Here is a 23,775-nt window from a genome sequence, read left to right on the forward strand (position 1 = left end):
TTATGTGCATGCTCGCTTGCAGGGACCCCAGCTATAACATGTATGGCTTCTATCGCTAGCTTAACATTGTATCAAAATAGTTAGGCTTAAACGGGGAAAATCGCAAAGCAGCTGTTGTGTGACAGACAGTCAATTTAGCCAGCGGAAATAACACTTTTTCGTCGTCTTGGCTTATGGCTCTGATGCTCTTAGATTCCTGCAATTCCTTCAGTTGCACATTTTCTCAAATGTAGTGTTTTGACTGACATAGAAAATGGTATATCTATGAGAGATATGCGATAGCCCTTGGCCTCAATATGCTTATCTATGCAATTTTTTTTTATAGAAACTAGACAGCACCGGTCATAGTGTGAACCATTCTATTTGCGAAAAGTTAAGAATATTTCTCCTAAATAACTGTTTAAATGACCAGAATAATAATTTTAATTGTTGCGTCTCTCATGCTTCTAGCTGACACTGCGAATTTTGAAAGTTTCGTTTGTGACTCGGTGAACTCGTCTATATAGTTACCTTTATTATCTTTACTTTCAAATGGACGAACGATCTTGTTTAGTTCATTCATAAACAAATCTAATCGACCAAAAGCTAAAGCATCTGATACACGAGTATACACGGTTTATTTACAAAAGTAGTTTTCAATACATGATACTATTTTTAGACACACGTGTAGTGCAGTATGAAACCTTATAGTATGGAAAATACTGCACGATTCTGATAATGTAAAGTTAAAGGAGAAAAAATATAACATATAATAAAACGTTTGGTTTTTTTTATTTAAAAAACAATAAGCAGGTGTGCATCTGACACGCTTAACATTTTAATGTGGTTATGGCTAAGCCTGCTTTAAGGTGTTTTTTTTTTATTGGATTTAATTTTTTTTCCTTCGGCTATTTGAATAAAGTGTTTTGCCTACAGACACAATATAGAAGTGGATCCGGCATGATCAGGGAACCTTGCAATCCTGTGTAAGAGTCAAGCATTGGTTATTGTTGTTGTTGTAGGGTTTAACGCCATTTTTCAGCACACGATAGGCTATACATGGCGGCCAGTATTAATGGTGGAGGAAGAACCCAGTCAAGCATTGGTAACCAATGAGTTATCGTGCCTCTATAAGATTAATTGTTTTATCCTCATTTAGATAGTGAGATGGAAAATAATACGACTACTTATGCTACTCTGTTATCGAAGTTTAATGTCTGGTGCGCGAGCGTGCGTGCGTGCATGTGTGTGCGTGTGTGTGTGAGAGAGAGAGAGAGAGAGAGAGAGAGAGAGAGAGAGTGGGTGGGTGGTGGGAAAAGTGGTGTTCACCTCTTGTAGAACTAATTCATTCAAAACGAAATATATATGGCAAAGTGGTATAAACCTGACGCCAGCTTCTAACTACTTCTGTTTCCAACCAGTGTGTTCTGTCTTCAAGTTATGCGTTAGATTTTCTGTCTTTTACGAACATCAAAACACAATATAAAAAAGTTCGACTTATAGCTTTAGGTGTGAGAGCTAAGCTATATAACGCAAGAACGCACGCAGCTCTGCAAGCCCGGGCAGACAAAGTCGCTTACTGCAAATGTTTTCTTTCACAGGAATGACTATCGATTACCTCCAGAATTTATTTTTACTGAAAATAACATTCTGACACAAAAGAGCTTGCTCAGCATTGAAGGATGAGTTGTATAAACGTGATCGTCAATTTATCAACATAGGAGCTAAAGCGGCATTGGTGCTCTCGTGAATTGTTGCACACAATCTTTTCCGGACGCACCCACAACAAATGGCTGCATTCCACATTGCGAGTGTAGTGGCTGACAACAGGCAAACTTGTTACGTTTGCAAAACGCATAAAGAGATAAATTTTTCGAGCAGAGATCCCCTTGCATAAATACGCCGTATTAACACAGCCCGAAATTACTTTTCTTGCGAGACGTTTCTGTACATCGACCGTAGTCCAATATATTAACTCCTTAACTTAAGTCTGTGTTGATGCTTATAGACGATCAGTGGTCTGAATTCACGCATTCTTTATTTATGAAATCGCAAAACTGTTTGCAGATTGTTCTGTCTGCAACACAACGGTGTACACTTTAGACACTTACCGATATGACTTGCATACATTGAACTGCATTTTGTTGAAGGGCGATATGTGCAGACTGTTTCCGGATCAAATCTTATGTTTGACGACTTGTAAATCCACGTGGAATAATGTGGCCATTTTTAATTTCTTGGCTACATGCGACTATTACCAGTAAGGGTCTATACTGTTAAATCAAGCCCACAAATCGTTAATTAGTATCAGGACAGTTTTGGGGAGGAGTAATTTGTCGGACTACAAGGGCCCTTTCACATGAACTAATACGAAGTGCGCGATACCCCACCCAATCGACGATAACACACCGGATCTGAGCATTTACTAAAAATCTTTAAGGTGCATTTGAAAATTTCATTGCTTGGCTTAATTTTTTGCAAGAATAGCAGACTTCATTTTTAGACATAATTATCGCGTTCTTTTCACGTACTCCAAAATATTCACCTTAAAAGAAGGGTGATAATAACATGCTGGAAAATTCCTAAGACTCAGAATCCTTCAGAAAATTAATATATGAACAGTAGTATGTTTCCACTGTTTATATTTTTGTTCGTTAATTCAAAGGGACCTTTCAGAAAGGAAATATCATACAATAAGCATAGCACATATAATTCACACTGGTGTATACACAAAAAACATGACATATACAAGTTCACAATTGTGTACACACATCACGTACGTATTACACAGTAAGCATAATATATAGTTCACAATTGTGTACACACATCACGTACGTATTACACAATAAGCATAATACATAGTTCACAATTGTGTACACACATCACGTACGTATTACACAATAAGCATAATACATAGTTCACAGAGTCGTACACACATCACGTACGTATTACACAATAAGCATAATACATAGTTCACAGAGGCGTACACACATCACGTACGTATTACACAATAAGCATAATTCATACGGGTGTACACATAGTAAATATTACACCATAAGCATCGTACATATAGTTTAAACAGGTATTCAAGCAACGCTTATATAGTAGACAATAATCATAGAACATTGTTCCCAGCTGCGTACACATATTAAACACATATTACACAATAAATATAGTATATATAGTATACAATGGTGTACACATAGTAAGTATACATAGTCCATAGAGCTAATTAAAATATAGATATAGATTAAAAACATTGTAAACATAAAAGAACATACATATCATACAATCAAAAGTATACATCTACACAACTGCGCCCTGCATTGTTAAGAATGAAATTAAGTGGCACATTTAAAGAGTAATTTGTTCCATCTGAGAATTTTAATGAATGCCATAGTTTCAAAAAGATTACGTTATACAGTTCTTACTCCTAAATATTATTGTCATCATTGAGAATAATACTTATTACTTCATCAAAACTGAATACATTATAATTCACAAACATGCTGGAGGCACTGTTCCATCTAGCAAAACCTAATATAAATCAAAGACTATTATTATAACCAATAACTAGTTTTCTTTACATACATTCACTAAAGTTTGTTCACAGAGGAGCACAATGCACAATGCACAGTGCAGCAATAAGATTTGAATAATTTAATTTAACAAGATTTGAATAATCTAATTCAATAAGATTGGAATAATCTAATTCAGTAAGATTTTAATAATCTAATTCAATAAGATTTGAATAATCTAATTTTGATATTCAATGATCAGTTCTTAAATTTACTTAGAAACATGTTTGGTCGAGTACACAAAAATCGGTAATATCTCATCATATCTTCATCATCTGACCGATTGGATTTCAAAATATGACCCAAATAATGTGTAACTGTTGACATATGTAAGAGCATAGCCGTTATGATGCACAGTGGGAGGAGATGTTAATTTGAAAGAAGTTCTGAAAGACCATGCATACTGATTTTTTTGGTTGGTATTATAGATGCTATCATTCTCAAATGCGTATTGTTAACATATCTTTGATAATTTCACTTGTTTGATAGCTATTAATAACTCGCTGGGATTTTACAAATTGATCGATAACTTACACAGCCACCTATCGAGATACTTTCAATATTCACAGAATTTATATGAAATTGCTAGAGATTCAATGTAATAAACTAAACGTTATATACGGTAAGCTACACAGATTAGATTATTGGCACAATAATACAAAACAATACACAAGTTCACAAATACACGTGGTAGGACATTAGTTATAAATTATTCACAAGAAATTAACAAATCACATCCTATACAGCTGAAGATGTGCAAGTCCTTAAAGTAGACCACTCACTAACAAGACGTTCCGTAATGTATACATTTTGATGCACGGTGAGGCATTTATACACAGACGATGCCGCAATACATCGCCTGTGCACTGAAGTATTCGGGTTTTCTCATCGAAAGCACTTCGCACCTGTGGCATATGATGAATCGAACTCCCTATTTCGAAATCTTTTGTACAATATACTTAAATCACCATCGGGTATCGTTGTACACAAAAACGAAACCCGAAAACATGTATTTAAATATATTTTTTTTTAAAAATTCTGTTTGGGCAGTTGCTCGTCGTGCAGTGTTGAGTCCATATAACTCTTTATCCACGGCGATTGATCAAAATGTAGCACACGATGAACTTTTCTTATACCAGACCATGATTAACTGCTTGCTTAAGATTTTTGCAAGGTGAAACGTATCTCGATTTCTCAAGCAGTTTAGAAACTAATTTAACAGATTTACCACTAGCGCTAGCATTGGACGAAAAATTTCTCTGCTCATCGGATAATAAACTGTTGTCGAGCAGCATCGATAGTCGTGATACGCATCGTGCAGCTCATCAGCATGGTCAATATCTACTTCTATAAAATAACTAACATCATCCGGTATAGTTTGATCAATTTCATCAAAAAACGTTTTTACTAATCCACCTAAATCGACCGACCGGCATAGACTCCGATAGACCGTAACCATATAAATTATTGCTATCTAGATAGGCGATAAAACTTGATGGTTCTGTACTATCATAGTCGAGTAGATATTTATTATTAGCCCTAGCATATTTTGTTGTTATGACGCTTATTCCGTCTCGGATTTCACGATCTATAAAGTTGAACATGTCAGTCTGTTAGCAGCTCCAGTTTTATTTTACTGTGTTTTAGTAATGTATCCTACCTTAATCTAGATGCAGAATAGCACCACGCGGGGTATAGTCCGTAGTTATCAGCGCTGACATCTAATATTTACAAATATATCTGCGAGCAACAGAACCTATGTGATAAGATATAGGTCATGATAATCTCCCAGGTTTTTTAAGCCGAACAAATCCTATATCGATCGAGCATGTGCATAATTATCATCCCTAGCACTTTCGAGATTTATCCTAGAATAAAACTTCTCTTTGTCAGGTAGACACATTTCATCAAATCTGCTCCAATCGTCTAGATATTCGGAGGGGAATATTCCTTTTTGTGTCAAAACTTGCCTTGCCATCGAAATGTTCAATCAAATTATTAAATTGACCACAGCCTTACACAAGATCGTCTAGCGACGCTGCCATAATATGCAGGCTCTCAATAAATCTCAACTTGCATAGTGTCACTGACATTTTACTGTGTTATTTGGAATGCACTTTATTTTATTGTTTTTGCTAATTTTCAGGCGGTTTATTATATCTTATTACCGAACGCTTCAACTATAATATGAGAATAATATCCTCTGAAATTGCGAAATATAAAGGGAACGAGATCCGGTGTGGTATATTTTAAGTTGCATTTGTCATGCGCCTGACCACGATATTTTCCAGTAATATGATAATAATCTTTTACTTTATCTGAGGCAAAGCGTCTGCTCACAAATATAGCACATTTCTGCTTTGGAAAATTGAGTTTCTTTCTTTAATGTTAGTCGTTTCATTTTTTTTGTATTAGCAAGTAACGTAAGCATTAGTGTAACGTAATCGAGCTATCACCCATTGAGACTCTGTGTGTGTGTGTGTGACTTGGTATTTTTAACGTAGCTTTAACAATTTTTCAGTCATATCGCTACGATGTCTGCAGTGTGGCAGTTTATAGTGATGTATAACACTGAGGCATCATGCCGCGGACATGTAGCACGATGCCCTACCAAGTCACATTATCCTGACACAAGGCTGACCAGTTATAACACTAACTTCTTAATGCTGAGCACCGAGGCAGCTGTTAGTACCATTTTTGTAAGTCTTTGGTATGGCTCGGCAGGGGATCGAACCCACGACCTCCCGCATCCGAGGCGGACCTTCTAACCAATAGGCCACTGGAGCGGTTCCCTTTGAGACTGAATGGGGTTCAAGAAATAACAAACACGTATGTGAGTTGTCACGTGTTTAGGCTGGAATAAACAGTAACACAAAGAGAGAAAACAACAAGCTTATTTAAAATTTAACAAATAATTTATTTTCCTGGAAAAAGTCTGTACAAATGAAAAAAAAAGGACTTACGTTTCATGAATTAAATTCCCCCCCCCAAAAAAAATCGTAAGAATAATCCATGAATTAAATTGCAAAACTCCTAGTAATAAATGTTCTAATAATTTTAAGTTCGAATCCTGATGGAAAATCCAAGATGGATGACAATAACGTATGCTGTAGTCAGTACTGTGCTGATCTACAGTTCCTTGTAGAAATACAAATAATGGCACTCCGGTGTTGGAAATCCAAATTAAATTTGTAAGCAATGTCTTTCCAAAATTTCTGTGTGAGCACTCTTCAAAATATTTCCAGAGAAAAAAGAATTAATCCTTTTGAAATCCAACTGATCTTAAGAAAATTATAGCTCAAAATCTGGCTACAACACAATAACTTGACATCAGCGTAAAAAGCCCAAAACTGAGATTTCTCTCTCTAAAACAAAGGCCATAAAGTATTATAAGACGCAGTTTCGAAATTCCCCCAAGTTGCGAAATCATAAGGGGGGTCACGTGATCGTATTTATATCACGTACAGCAAAAATGACCCTGACGAAACCAATCATTTTACTTCAAGAAATAAAAAAACAAAAAATTATTTACATCTAAAATCATGTAGTCCCAGCATGACCTTGGAAACAACCTATCATTTTACAATAAAATAGAACTTGTTTACAAAGCTCTCATACATATGACTAATGTTTACTTGACATTTCATATGATGCTCTTGACTCGCTTTCCCGGCTTGTTCACTTTAACCATCCAGGCTTTCCATACACACACACGTTGGCACTTCTTCTTGCGGTCTTTCATCTCTCCTTCCTACAACGGTCTCTAGCTACATTAAGTTAGCCCGCACACAATTATTCGCACCTAGTCATCCATACATAGTTAGTTGAATACGAGAAAACAACTTTCCAAATAATTTGTTTTCTGATTATCATTCCGGTTAATAACATCTGAGTGTTTCAAACGAATCAATATCAACACATCTGAACTATTTCCTTATGTACGACTTTCTGTAATATACGAATGCCATACCATTAATTGGCTAATTAAAAAATATGATAAACTAAAACTCTAATATATATATATATATATATATATATATATATATATATATATATATATATATATATATATATATATATATATATACACACACACACACACACACACACACACACACACACACATCTTCAATATTAGTTATAATAGCGACAATACAACCTACAAACATGAACACTGCATATATGCTCATATCCCTGTCAGTAATCTGAATCGTACCATTTCTCGCTACCAAATTATATAAGCCATACACTCGTGGTGAATTTATCTAAAAGTATGATAAAACAACGCAAGCATTTAATATAACATTGAACGTGTTTTTCGATACTGAACATTATTTTGAACTAAAAAGAATCAAACTCACCCAACTCCATGGCTCGAACTAAGTAAAACATAATGACAATCCCCCCCCCCCCCGACAGCTAAACGTGCAAAGAACGTCCCTCTAAAGGCTGTCCAAATCAAGATCCTTAAATAATATATATATATATATATATATATATATATATATATATATATATATATATATATATATATATATATCGTCGCGCACCGCTCCGGTGGCCTAGTGGTTAGAACGTCCCCCACGGAAGAGGAAGTTCGTGGGTTCGATCCCCGGCCGAGTCATACCAAAGACTTACAAAAATGGTACTAACAGCTGCCTCGCTTGGCGCTCAGCATTAACAGGTTAGTGTTAGGACTGGTCGGCCTGGTGTCAGGATAATGTGACTGGGTGGGACATCATGCTACATGTCTGCGGCATGAAGCCTCAGTGCTAGACATCACTATAAACTGTCACACTGCAGACATCGTAGCAATATGACTGAACAATTGTTAAAGCTACGTTAAAAAAAATCTTAATCACACACACACAGATATCGTCGCGCACGGTAACATGTATTACTCACGTGCCGAACAAGAAATGTAGGCGTCACGCGATGCAAGGAAAACGTATATTTACAAAAATACTATGTTGCGCTAAAAACGTCACCTTAATAATACTGGAGTCTATGGTGGTCTAGCCAAGCCATATCAGGTATTTCGTAACAACGAGATCAATCTCTTTGATAAGGTTCCTTTGCAACTAGACAGCAGCTTCATTTCCACGGTAATTCCTTACTGGTTTTGATAAAGATTTATCAACAGCGCAAACGATCTTATATGCCGTGCCACAAGGAATATGCTAATGGAATATTCTTGTTGAAGATTTATGAGGGTTATTTCTACTCCTTGCACTGGAAGTAAAATAGACTCGAAATCTGCATATACTATAAAAAGTACTTTCATCTTGTGCCTGTAGTTTGTGAATTGTAATATTTTTTCGTCTTCACCAGGGATTTTCTGAGTATTAGAGCAATATTCGAGGTGTATGTTGGGAAATACAACCATGCAAACATCTGATACAGAAATATATCTTTCTCTTATGCTTGTTATATGACCTCCGACTAGCCAATTAAAGGTTTTTAATCCACGCGTAGTGATCGTAATAAAATAGTAAATTTACTGTCTGCTGACATGCTAGATCGCTGACATAGCTGGGGTATATCTTTTGTTTGTCATCGACACCAAATACATTAATACCTCCAGGTACCAGGAGATTGTTATGTTTTTTTTAATTTTGTAATTTGATTCTCTTCAACGGGAAAGTCAATCCAGCTAAAGTTTAGGTTATTAACATGAACAATATAATCTGATACTCGATAAGGATGATCTTGTGCAGGAAATATCACTGACAGTATGACCCATTGCAAACATTTGTTGCCATAATTTTTACATTAATGCAACATTTTGAGTTTTCTATTTTAGTCGGGAGATTGACGTAGAAGCTACCACGCAATGGATTATATTTCATTGTGTGGAAAAGTATTTCCGTTATTTTTTTCAAATTTTCAGCCGGACCCAGATGTTGTTTATTCATCTATTTTCTTCCATATTTCCTGAAATATATTTTCTGACAACAATATTAAACATGTCCCTGTAAGTATTCGAATAGATTTTGATGTGATATAAGGATTCGCAAGCTGCTTTGCCGCAAGGTGCTCTGGTCAATAAAACCATCCCTAGCTTATTTTGGGGATTCCAGAGATATATTTACTTAGAAAGTATGACGTGGAACTGCACTGTTATTTTGAAGCCCTTGTGCGTGGCAAGCTGGGATTCGATTGTTGGCTGAAGTAGATGATATAAGTTTGTGCCGGAGAAATTCGTAAGTAAATGCTTGTTAGAAAATAACCAACTATTATCAAAACCAGCAACTGAGGTTACGATTTTTCTCGGTCGATATCTTTCTGTGAAAACAGACATTTCTTTCCTATATCGGTTAGAGGGCCCCGAGTGGCCGAGTGGTCTAAAGCGTTCACCGTTACGGATCACTGCCCTCTCACCTCTGTCTGCGTTGGTTCGAGTCCAAGGCTCGGCTAGCGTGGGTACGTGGGAAAGCCTGCCAGTAGCTTCTCGTGGGTCGGTGATTCTTCCCTGGGTTTTCCAGGATTCTTCCTCCACCAGTTATACTGGCCGCCATGTATAGCCTATCTTGTGCTGAAAAATGTCGTTAAACCCTAAAACAACAACCTATATCGGAGAGTTTCAACATTCCTATATCTACTGTTCTATATTTCTTTAATTGAATGTGCTGTGAAAATTGTCAGTTAGAGATTTGACAAATCTATTATTATAAGATGAGCAAAATTATGATTAGTCGACTCTTACCAACTGTTAACGAACAGAAGATGTTCTACGTACACGAGAAGTATAACTGCCACGAAGGGAATATGTTAAGGGTGGTGATTAATCTTAAATCTAAGGCTTCAATGAAAGGTGCTGTTGATACTGAGAATATCGAGATCAAGGACTGTATTCATTCGTTGTTATGTGAGGAGATTCCAGACGGAATGATAGTCTATTAAGTAAACGGTAGTGTAACAGAAAAAAACACCAGCAACTTGTCTTTACAGGACGAATTTCAATCACATCCTGTCTACAATCTGTACGAGGCTAATGACAGAGGTATGATTATACATATCAATACAAAACACGTTATTGCAAATATTGATAGATTTGGTTATTTGCAAATTGTAGTGCGAGGAACTGATACCGATTATAATTGTTACAGATCTCACAGGTTTACGTTTGAAGTTTTTCATGGACCTATCCCAAGTGGCTTGGTAATAGATCATTTCAACAATATTCGAACTGATAACATACTTCAAAATGTTGATCTCGTAATACAGAAAGAAAATACTATATGAGGAAAAGGTAAGTTTAATCTGAAACAATATGTCCGTCCAGTTATAGCAACAAACTCTGTCACAGGTGAATACATGTTGTTACATCAATTTATTCCCTTGCAAAATATTTTGATAACTGAGATATTTATTTAAGGTTTCCTTGTCGTATTCGACAAATATCTTTCCGTATTTCAGCATGTGATCAAGTTCTGCGCTGCTGAGAAAGATCAAATTATTTTTTTGTCACTTTATTGTCACCTCGGAATATATTTCTTACAGCATTTTCCAGCTGAAAGGGATTTATAATATTAGCGCGAGGAACAAATCTGTCCATATTTGATAATTGACATAAAAGTCATCATCATCATCATCATCAGCCTCATGACCTAGTGTGGTCGTTGAGGCACTGTGCTGCTGAACATCTGACCAGTTTCCTCCACTTGTCTCGATCATGTGCCAATGCCTGTGTCTCCGCAAAACTTTTCCTGGTCCATTCTGTGATGTTATCAGTCCACTTTTTTCTCTGTCTACCTCTCCTTCTGCCACCCTGGACGCTGCCCTGCAGGACTGTTGTGGATAGACTGTTGGCTCTAGTGATATGGCCATACCATTTCAGCTTTCTCTTTTTGACGGTGGTGAGGAGGTCCTCATATTGGCCTACTTCGCGCCTGATGGTGTTACGCACTTCTTCATTTGTGATGTGGTCCATGCAAGAGGTGCCAAGGATGGTTCTGTAGCATCTCATTTCAAGTGACTGGATTCTTCATTGTAATTCTGCTGTCAGGGTCCACGCCTCACATGAGTACAAAAAGACTGAGATGACTAGAGCTCGCAATAGTCTGATTTTAGTTTTCAGACAGATATTCTTGTCTCTCCAGATGGGTCTTAGCTTTGATATAGCTGCCATTGTTTGTGCTGCTCTTGACAAAATTTCTGCTCTTGATCCCTCTTCAGTGATTATGGAACCAAGATATTTGAACTGGCTCACTGTTTCCAGTTCATGTCCTCTGACTTTAATCTTGGCTGAGATTTGTTTGCCACTATTTGTCATCAGTTTTGTCTTCTCAGCGCTTATCTCCATGTCAAATCTGGAAGATATTTCATCCAGATTCTTCACTAAGGTGGCTAGCTCGTCTTCACTGCCTGCCAGCCCATCAATGTCGTCTACAAAGCGGAGGTTGGTGATGTTACGCCCTCCAATGCTGACTGTCCCACAGTGATTTTCCAGGGCTTCGCTCATGATGCGCTCTAAGTAGATGTTGAAAAGCGTGGGTGACAGGAGACAGCCTTGACGCACTCTCACTGTTGTCTGGAACCAGTCCCCAACAGCACCTTGGGCAATTACTGCACTGGTAGCCTTGGCGTACAGCTGCTTGATGGTATTGGTTAACTTTTGACCCATGTTATACTTCTTCATTGTGGCCCACAATGCCTCATGCCACACTCTGTCAAAGGCCTTTTCGAAATCTATGAACACATGATAGATGTCTTGTTGGTGTTGCGAGTACTTTTCGCACAGAACCCTGAGACTGAATATTTGTTCTGTTGTGCTTCTTCCACTCCGGAACCCGGCCTGTTCTTCAGCGATAATTTCTTCTGCTTCTGGTTTCAGTCTGTTCAAGATGATCTTCAGCATTACCTTACTAGCATGGCTGATCAAACTGATAGTTCTGTAATTTTGGCACAGCTGAAGATTGCTCTTTTTGGGAAGTGTTATAATCAGTGACTGGGTCCATTGTGTTGGCCATTCACCTGTCTGCCAGATCTTGTTGCAGATTGTTGCAGACATAAAAGTGCACTCCATTATATATCAATATTCAGAATATATTTTAGATTTTCCCTTGTCAAACAGCAGTAGGTCCATTTTAAAACAGTGTCTATCATATCGAACAAATACTTTTGTTTTATATTTCTCAAGTTCTGATAACTCCGAATATGTTAGTAGCACATCAAACGCAGAGTAAAGATCGTATTTGACGACCCAATTGACGTACTTTTTCTGTTGTTTTGATTAGTCATAAACAGCTACACCGCTTGACAGCGTCGAGTAAGAAGGTCATAGTTAAGATTTTAGCACTGACTATTCTTCTTTTTTCGTCCGGCATTTTATTGCAGTAATTAGATAAAAGTATTATGTATAAGATGTTTCAAACATATTTCTTGTTCGCGAAAAGACTGTCAGATCTTTACATTGATATTGATCGTGGTACAGCGGATCAGCCTGAGCACCAGGATTCGACAAATTCCAATGCTATTAATAAAGAGCATGTAAAACATCTATAATTTGACCTAGAAATATATTTATTTCCTGCCCACGAGGATACATTTGCAGATGAGACAGGTTAAGTACATCAAGACGAGAAAGTTTATGTAGCAGCGAAATTGTGGTACAATGTATAACATCACCTCGCTAAGAAGATAAAAATGTTTAATAATAATGTCTCTGAAAACCAGATATTCTGGGAGTTCTTAAAGCCCTTTATGAAACGTGGACAGTTTGAAGTTTATGGCTGTCGAAAAAATATAAAATTTGATTTTATTTGTTAAGATTTTAAACCTGATGAAAGAGTGCTTACTAACAACAGCACGAAGAGAATATTTAATGTCATTATACAGGCCAGTGAAATGTAAGCCTGTCCTCTTGAAATACGAAAAGATTTATAGCGAGTGGATCTTTGGATGTTATGCATCACGCGATTTAATCAAAGATATTTTTATGTCACTAGTTGGTATCCAGCTACGAAAACTATCGTGGTAGCCTCTCTATTAAACCAAACGTTTCTTTCCTTTTCTAGCTATCACTCGCGAGATAATAAATATATCCTACTCTGTTCGTTGAAGCTATTGTGTATATAAACTTTCAATAATTTCTTCTCCCGCTGAATCTTTCAGTGAATCATTTTCCAAATGTTTTTTTCACTAGTGAAATTCTAATTTTATCACCCTGACCGCCCAAGTTTGAATGTGGGCGGTATAGCTTTATCAAACAAGTGTGCGTTGGGAATGTACTGATTTTCGGTCTAGACTGAGTACCAGGTCCTCTGCACTTGAAATGCGTTGATCAGAAAAGCGCGTGAAATGTATTGATCCCCTAACAAGAGGCGGAATTACTGCAATACAAATTTTATGCAGCAGAAGGAAAATGAATATAGAATGAAATACCTTACACATGAAGTGAATTTATCGCCGGGACAAGTAAAAATAACTAGCACAAGCTATTATGAAACGACAGTCTGTTTCGCTTAAGATAGAGTTTGGAACCCTGGATGCATGATAGCGGAAAATCAATAAAATAGTACTGAAAAAACCTTTTATTTTAAATTTAGCAGCATCACAAGTTACTGCAATGTCAAGATCGCAAGCAATACGTGGTTGTTTTCTGGAACCTGCATTGGCAACTACTGCAAAAAAGGTTGCTACCCAAATTACTGCCATTACTCGGTACCCTGGGGATAGCTGCCGCCTCGGGTGCCGTATCCCGGGTCACAAAAAAGGCTGTGTCTGGTGAGGGTATCAATCAGTTAGTGAAGCATTTCACTTTTGTCTAACGATTGAAAATTACGAATGTCTAAATTGCTAGCGATTTCAAGTAAAACACCAAACGTTCAGAAACGTAAAATAGCAAAGAAACGTAAAACAACTAAAGAAAGACGAACCGGAAAGCAGTAAAATGTGGATTCATAGGTAAGTTGATAGCAGGAATAGCGGGAAGTGTACTTCCAAATCTTTTGGGAATAGGACGTGGGTGAGGGTTAATGCTACCCGGTACAAGAAGGTAGATCACTCTGCGGTCCATCCGTTGAGCGATTTTGAGATCTTTGATAAATTGAAGGATATCAGCGGATTTCAAGGAGTATTTTCTAAAGATGAGCTTGGGATTCAACCTGGAGGGAGACTTTGTGTAATAAATATCCAACATTTCAACATTGGATCTGGCACGCATTGGGGAGTATTTTATAAAACAATTATTTTGATTCGTTTCGACTGCCGCTAAGTAATGTTATCAAACAGTACCTGCTAGCATCCCAAAAGTACAAAAAAAATTTTATTCTTCTAATCAACTTTATGCAGTAAGAACAGCACATTGTGGATAGTACTGCGTCGTTTATCAAACAAATGTCGCAGAGTGCAAAGCACTGTGATGGTGATTATCTGAAATTTATATTAAAATTTTCACCAAAACCAAGCTTTGAAAACGACACAATTACAATTTTATCTTAAAAGCAAATATAAAAAGGTCCACAATTTGTCTGAAGTGCAGAAGTAAAACGGAAAATACAAATGGAACTATGGAAACTATCAAAAATAAAAGAATTATGATGAAAAGTATTTGTGTTAACTGTGGCCGGAAACAGAGTAAGTTTCTCAAACGTGGCCTACTGTTACCTGGACATCAGGGAATGCCAATAATTTCTGATACTATTTATAACAAACGTGCAAGGCCAGTTTGCAAGCAAAACGTGTGACTGTAAAGGTGACCACGTTCTGTGTCTCGAGCAAGATAAAATAGTAACTTATTGTCAGTGTTGTAATGAACGGATTGTGATCGGATCCGGCTTAGATATTCCTATGTTAATTGGTAAATTACGGAAACCCAAACATGAGTGGACCCTGCCACGCCACATGTATATAGGTCCTTGGAATCCATTCGACAAACAGCTTGATGAAAATGACAATTATATACCCGGTGAGGACCCCTATAATCAAAATCGATGAATTGCAGTGCGACATGATATCTGTTACCGTGACAATAAAAACAATAAATCCAGTTGCGACCGTATGCTAAATGAGCTAAGTAATATGAGACCGAATGGTGACCTGTTTCACAGGCTGAGGTAGAACATTGGTCGTAAGCTAGTACAAGGTTTTATTGGAGCGAAATATAAACTTGGACTTGGAGCGTCTCGACTTTGAAAACTCCGACTTTATGTACTTTATGATGATGGACCGCAGAGCGCTCTCGCACATGAACTTCTCAAACCTAAAAATAAACATTTCCTCGACGAAAGGTTGTCGCAAGTTCGGCTGATGATATATGGGCAATATATCTAACAGATATGTCACATACTGCAAAGCATAATGGCAACAAAAGGTACCTGATGAATATATTTGATATTAGTAGTAAATACGTGTTTAGTGTGCCTGTTACAGGTAAGAGGTAAATATATAACTGATGCGTTGCGAGATATTATAATACACACAGATAGACAACCGAATAAGGTATGGACAGATCAGGGAGAAGAGTATTTAATAAGCAATTTCAGCAGTTTCTGAAACAAAATGGCATCACCAAATACAGGAAAGGGGAATGAGGCGAAAAGTATCGTCGTCGAAAGGTTTAATAGCACGCTAAAGGAAAAGATATATAAGCAACTCACAGCAAAGATCACAAACATATACGTCGACTATCTGCCAAAGATTATTTCAGATTACAATAACACAAAATATAAAGCAATTGAAATCTCACCAAATGAAACTATTAATAATCCAGTAGGACAAACGAAAATACGTTTCGAAGGCACCAGTTTAGCGTGGAGATTTGAATAAATCATTAATTTTGGAATTAGAGTGAATTCGGTCAAGGACGTTGTGGATTATATTATTGTGATACATCTAAAGACTGCTAGAACATATTGCCACATTTCACGCCATTGTCACATTCGAAACTGCAGGTACATCAGCAAATTCAAAATTGGAATTTATTTGGAACATGACTGGAATTCAATCGGAACATCATACATTTGGACTTGTGATAGAAGTTTTAGCACTGTTTGAGATTGAATTCACAATGCTGTAAGTTGTTTTTACATTTCCAAATTGTATTCTAGGGAAATAAATTATTTGTTGAATTTCAGAAAAGTTGTTGCCTTTTGCCCTTTCCTGTTAAGATCATAAAACAACAGGTAATATAGTTTTTCTCTTTTCGCACAAAATCTTGTTAATTATTAGATGTGACCCTTACTAGTCAGTCTAGACCGAAAATCAGTACATTCCAACCGCACGCTTGTTTGATAAAGGTATAACGCACACATTTAAACTTGGACGGTCATCCTGCCCTTGGTAGAATCTCTCGTTAAGAATCTGTCAGATACAATTAGCGCATAAGAATAATAATTAATAGCTCCTGTAACCTGTTCAAGTGACCACGTCACTTCACTGTCTGACGTTGGCCCGATAGCTCGTTCGCAATGCAATTTGATAAACTTTATGTTGCATAAAATGTATCTTTTTTTGACTGCTGTTAGCATCGTATCAAGCTCAGTTGATTTACTGATCGATGGAACGACACGTGGCATCCACAACGCCAATCGTGAATTCACAAATTGATCATCATCACCACTAGCTCGCATCAGACAATCGTGTTGATCAGCTCAGTCAATTATAAATGTATGTTTTATACCACGAAATACCTTATTATAGTCTCTGCAAAATCCGAATATTGTGCTAAGTGGAAGCATCACAGTTATTTGATGAGAATCATCTGTAAACGCTCTTCGTTTAGCGCAACCTTGTACATTATATTTTTAACAGTAGTATTATCAATAATACAATTTACTACTGCTAACATTGCAGTTCCATTGGCATCAACAGCTATTGTTGTACCCAAATCAACAAAAAAACCGTTTTTCAAAGTGATTCTGGCACGCAGTGTGCTATAATTTGGAATGAGCTCAAAACTGTCTGATGCGGATTCATCTTTAATTGTGATCAATAACTTATTGCTTTATTTAGATCTGTAACGTTATAAGCTCCCTGTGGTATCTTGACAGAAATCCAAATCTGTCCATCTGGCTGGGCTGATTGAAGTGTGAAATCGTCATTGATGTTAGTTCTGATATGCCAAACAGTAGCTGCAAACTAAACCTATTTCGTATTGCTTATCGCAGTCACGATAGATTGGTGCATTTTAATAACAGAGAAATTTGAACTGTCCGTAATGGTCTGTGATGAATCAAGCAGTAACGTTGTTGATAACATTCTTATTTTATTTGATAGATAAAACTGAACTGCTGACAGTTTGTGCTTTGCGATTAGCGAATCAGATCGTTGTGTAAAATATAATATTCGTCAGATGTTAATCGTTTGACTTGAGATTATCTATAATTTCAATAATATCGTAGTCAGTTTCTGTGCTCGAATTTCCGGCTTCTTTTGATGCTGTTAATAGCATCAATCCGTCAACTATTTCAGCGGTCGAGTTATAGATTTTAATTCCACAGCCTAATCGTACAGAATTATATTGTTTTGATAATGTAAGCAATTTAGAATTCCCATTATATTTTTCTGTCCAATTGTTTATATTTTTTAAAATGGTAATATATGCTTTAGCGATAATACCTTTTCGGTATTTTTTGACAAGATTATGCGATTCCAAAAAATCTTTAGAATTATTGATATTATCACGGTATTCAGACTCATTCCAAATTTTTATATCATTTAATGACTCGATATATTCATAAAATTTTTTCATCATCCAATTTTCTGATGTTACCTACTGTGATAAGTTGTTCTGATTTAAATATATCATCTTCCAAATCTATAATTTCGGTATCTGTAGAATCGTTAATAATTATTTTTATTGCTTTTTCAACATTGTTTAATCGAAGTTGTTCTTTTCTAACGTTACGTTCCTCCCGTTTTTGTCTATCGTTTTCTCATTTCGTTCTTGATCTTTCTGTTTCTACTCGAGCCACTCTTCCATTTTCTCGTACAATTTCAGCCTGTTGTGAAACAAGATCGCGTATTCTCTCAATAATTTGTTCTGCAACGTTTTGTCTCCACTTCGAGGATACCTTGTAATCCTTTCTCTGATAACATTTTAAGATTTTCTTGTGATGCCGCAGAATTATATAGGTGTTTGCGAAGTACTTCTTCTTCGGTCACTGGCCTAAAAAGTTTGGCAGTTTCTTCTGCCGTCTGTTGTAGACCTCGACGTTCCTTCTCAACCTTTTTGCTGAAAGCTGCTCTATTTGCAACAAACGTCTTTAGAATCTCTATTCGTTTTGTGTCCACTTTTTCGTATTATTTATTTTTTAGATTAATTTTACATGTTTACCGTAAGTCCAGTTTACCGCTTGATTAGTTTTCGGAGTGTAAAAACCTGTCTATTCCGCATCTGAACATACTATTTTGATTTCTTGCTACCTTATCAAATAAAAATAAACTGTGCCCGCCATCACCAGTAACGTTATGATAAAGTTCGGCAAATTTATCTTTTAATACACCCCTACTACGCTTTGGCTATATTTTGAACGTCGATATTGTCTAGTCCGGCAAACATAATGAAGCAGCCAGTATTTCGCCTGATGAATCGATCGATATTGTAGAAACCTTGAGCAAGGTATATTGCATTACATTTTCTGTTGCGGGATAGGGAAAAATTAGATTTTATTTTGTTCATTTCTCCATTGCTGAGCGGAATGTCATCAAACACAATTATTTTATGTTCGTCAGAGTCTAGCTTGGCAATAGGAATGAAATCTTCGGGTTGTTTTATTATAAATATATCGTCGCCTACGCCAAGTTCATTTTTCAGCTTTTTGTTATATTCGCTAAGCAGTACGTCCTTATCCTGATGTGGAGTTATTGTGTATATATAAATTCGATCGTAGTTAATCCGAAGGTTAGTTTTGCCTGATCCAGTTCGTCTATCAGATAATGACAGTTCGGTTGATCGTGGTTATGTTAATGTTTGATTAATTGCTCCCTCTCAAAGTTGATTATGCTCATTCTAAATCAGGTATTCACAAAATTTTATCTCTCAGTCAAGCTTAAATGTTATCAGGCGGTCAAAGTCATATTTCATCAGGCGGTCAAAGTTACATTTTATCACGCAGCAAGAAATGAGAATGAGCTATTACACAAAATATGGTACGTTAATTGAAGCTCAACCGACAAAACCGCCTTTAGCACGGCTGTTGTAGATTTAAATAATTATATAAAAATTCTGGTGATACAATAACAGGCAACTTAAATTTGTCAGGTCAGCGAGTGCTAGACCTTGAAACAGCATACCCACCATTCAATCCAGATAACTCACAAGCAGTTAGCCTTGCCGATCTTAGTGTGGTCAGTAATCGTAAGTTATCTTTATCGGGTGGAAAAATGACTTGAAATATCAACATGAGTAAAAAAAATGTAAATCTTGAAACTGAGCACCCACCCTTTAATAATAATTAACAGGCCGTAAGCTATGCCAACTTAGCTCCGCAGATAATTCTAAGTTGTCATTATTTGGTGGGACGATGGTAGGAAATCTGGACATGGGACCGAAGAAGATAAAAACTATGGCTTTTCCATCTACTGTATTAGATCTGGCAAATACAAATTATGTTGACAATATGATATCAATAAATATCACATCACGAGTAGCAAAATCCGGTGGTACTATGACAGGTATGTTAAGCGTAGGTTCGAATAAAAGAACAACGACATATAAATTTCTCAACCGGTGGCCATGTAAAACATTACGTAAAGTTCAGACAGGAAACAAATGTACTCCTGAAAATCGCAGGAAGATTCACAACCTTACAAAGGAATACATATACCAAACAAATTCACATACGCTAGTAAATAACTACAACACGAATCTGTTTTCTTTAACTCGAATTTTTATTTCTTCCGAAAGTTGGATTTGGCTCGAATATATTCCATAACATTCCAGTTGGCCGCTGGGTTTGGCCACTGCAGGAGAATTGTCCGCATTATTTACAACCTCCAACGCTCATATTTCTTTCTCTTTATCGAGCTCGTAGTACCTGCAATGGTGCATGTTGTATAAAAATCCATGGCACAAAGTTTTACCGGTGACGATGTGTGCTGTTTTTTAGAAGAACACATGGCACACCTTGACTTGATCATGTGTCGGATTATTTTTGGTGACCACCTTGACGAGGTCGATACTCTCCGTCGTGGCTTTACACTTGAGACACCACGAGATCATGGTACTATATACTATGTAGATCGAAAAGTGTTTCGACTGGGATGTTCCTTTATGTCTGCTCTGGATGTAATCGACACAGTACCATGCACAGTTGCTCACGTCGACGTCTTGAAGTTGTTAGGAGTTATAGACAGCTCCTTTCTGCGCGGTATGGAGATAGCGTACGACATCTTCCGGAGTAGATACGCCAAACGAATCGAAATACTCGACATAGTGAGAATGAGGATCATTGACGATGGCTACCCAGTGTGTGCCCTGTCCGTCGTAATTGTTTAGAAGAATAACAACGCAGCTTTCGTTGGAGATCATCTGTTCAGGAAGTTGATCTTTGGAAAAGACCAATCGAAAATATGGAGAAGCTAAGAGATGCTCGAGATCAACGTTTGTTTTTGCCTTTCGTGGTATCTGGCAGTTGGAGACCTTTGCAGATACCGGGCAAGCCTTGCAGTAAGGTGTCAGCGATGCCTCCGAGCAGAGATGCGAGTAAACTTCCATGTCTGGACAACTGCTCCGCGGGTATGTTTAGAACGAGACCTTTTCGAGCTGTTTTAAGTTTAGCGGAAGTGGCTTGCCGCTGTGCCAACATCATCCTATCGTTTCGAAGAGTGATAATTTTTTCGATGGATAGAGACAACTCTTCTATGTGTGGCAGCCAGAGCGATACTTTTCCTTCTTTGCGGACAGCGCGACTTATATTGGAACGTACGGCATGATGTTATATGAAATGCTGTTTTTTTCCCCGTTACTTATTGATGTAGCCTCGATATGCATAGCTAGTAGATGAAGTCACGATATCTCTTTTTTGACGGACACCAATTCCTATGGTCACTATGTAAGTAACTCCGGTGATGGCTCCTGTTGCTGAAACCAATTCTAAGGGTGCCAGGACATTAGCGAATAACTTGGAAGCCATGGTTTTGATGAAGGGAACGATGGCGATGGCTATGGAGCCTCCATCCCGTCGTCATCAAGATGTCCTTTTCCTTGTCATGGTTAAAAGAACAGAGTTTTCTATACAAGAATATTCATTGTTCCATTGAGGACATCCATCGTCATGAATCGGCGTGAGGTTGCCAGAGCACTGCAGAGGTAATTAGCACATGGAGTGGCCGTCCATCGGATTTTGTTGACAGCTTGGTAGTCTCTGAAACGCTCGGAATGTTTGGAGACATCGAAGTGGAATATGGGATACAAGTGAGGGAAATCTTCAAACGCGATCTGGGTGTCTGTGTCTTGATACTTTTGTATGGCCTCCATCAGTATCATGTAGGTTCGAGAACAATTTTGGGTTCCCACAGCGAAGGTGCATTCGATTTCTCGCTCTGCATATTGTCTGGAGTTGATGCAGACGTGAATGGGAGACGTTATGAAAAATGTGCTTGTTTCCTGTTTGACCTTTGTTAAGTTGCTCGGCCAGCTGACAGGCGTCAAAGACATGTCTGAGAAGTTTGCTGACTGGATTGGTGACCACTCTTCACGAGGTAGAGGTTTGAGCAGCAACAAACTGCTGAATATTGATGCAGTATTGTTTGAAGTACAGAATTTTACCGAACTGAGCTAATGTTGTTTCCAGTTAAAGCATGTGTGCAGTAGAGGGTGCGATTTTGGGCATCCACAGAGACAACCACATCATGATAAATTGGCCATCTCCTAATACATCTGCTGGTTTGAGCATGTAATGAACGTGTGAGTCTCTTTTCAATATCATCGTGTGTTTGACGCCTCTAAAGCTGGTACAACTATCTCGGCATACCCCAAAGATGCTTATGAGAGGACGAAACATACAAATCTCTAGAAAAGTGTCGGTCAGAGCGCGCTGAGCGGTGAATCCCATGTTACAGTTAGGATTCCATTGCGAGGTTGGCTCTGAAAATTTGTCCAGTCATTGCATTATTACCATCTGCCACAGTTGCCTCAGTAATTATATTCGGGAGCAGTAGGAAATTCGTTATTGACCACACCTCCTGAACCGGTATCTCTGAACCACCTTATGTTGGTGCCGCATGATCACATGTAGTCATCGCTGTACATGATTAAGTTCACGATGGTGCTGGCTTGAGGCAAGTAGCCATTGATTTCTTCCATTATTCTGGAGCGTGATCTGTCTGTTGAACAGATAGTCTGCTGGTGGGGTGGCGTTAGTTTGTATTTTACAATGACTTCCAGAAAGGCCTTATGAGGAAACAGGTATGCATCTTTGTCTAGAGCCCAGATTTTTCGATGGGTGCTCGTGTTGAGGCTGGTGATGTTGGTATCCTGATACTCCACCTACTCGTACTCGGTGGTGGAGTCACCCACGAGAGTACCGTCGTTGAGACGGAGATAATCGGGAGTGAATCTGGAATACATGATACTATGCTATAATAGTGTGATAAAAATTACCATATTCGTGTTAAGCCATACACGGACATAATGGCTCATACGGAGCGCGCACTTTGTGCGAGTACACTGACATTTCTCTTCAAGTTCTGTAAAATGGCTGTTATTTTATGTTCTTGTTTATCCTCTCTGGACACGGGCATCTCTGCGACGGGAGACGGTGTTGACAACAACGGAGCTACGGTCGTCACCGATAACTGTGGCATGCTCTTGCTGGCTATGTTTTGTCCTACTGCGTTCCGGCCGCAGAGGCTGCTCCGCTGGCTCCTGCTTCGGCAACATTGAGAGCGATATAAGCGGATTTGGCGACTATGGCTGGAAGGGCTGCACGAACGGAAAAATAGGGTGGATAAAATCCACAGATAATTTTGTATCGATGTACGCGTGCAGGTCTAATCGTATCTTTTTTAAAAATCTGAGAACATTTTTTAATGTATTTTTGCGTCTCACATGCAGATAATAGGTGATTCTTTCGTTATTGTTGTCGACGATATTTCCGGACTGATAAGCTTGCCACAAGGGGATTTCCGAGATCGCGTATGTGTAGTTGATGGGAAAGCAAATGAAAGGATTCGGACGAATTTGCGTGAGCGAGCCTGGAAACACGTTAATCGAGGTGGAATAAATTACGTTGAAGACTGAGCATACACAAGACAAGGATCCCTGTGCAGT

This window comes from Sinohyriopsis cumingii, chromosome 8 (genome assembly GCF_028554795.1).
Source record: "Sinohyriopsis cumingii isolate HCF-2022 chromosome 8, ASM2855479v2, whole genome shotgun sequence".
NCBI lineage: Eukaryota > Metazoa > Mollusca > Bivalvia > Unionida > Unionidae > Sinohyriopsis > Sinohyriopsis cumingii.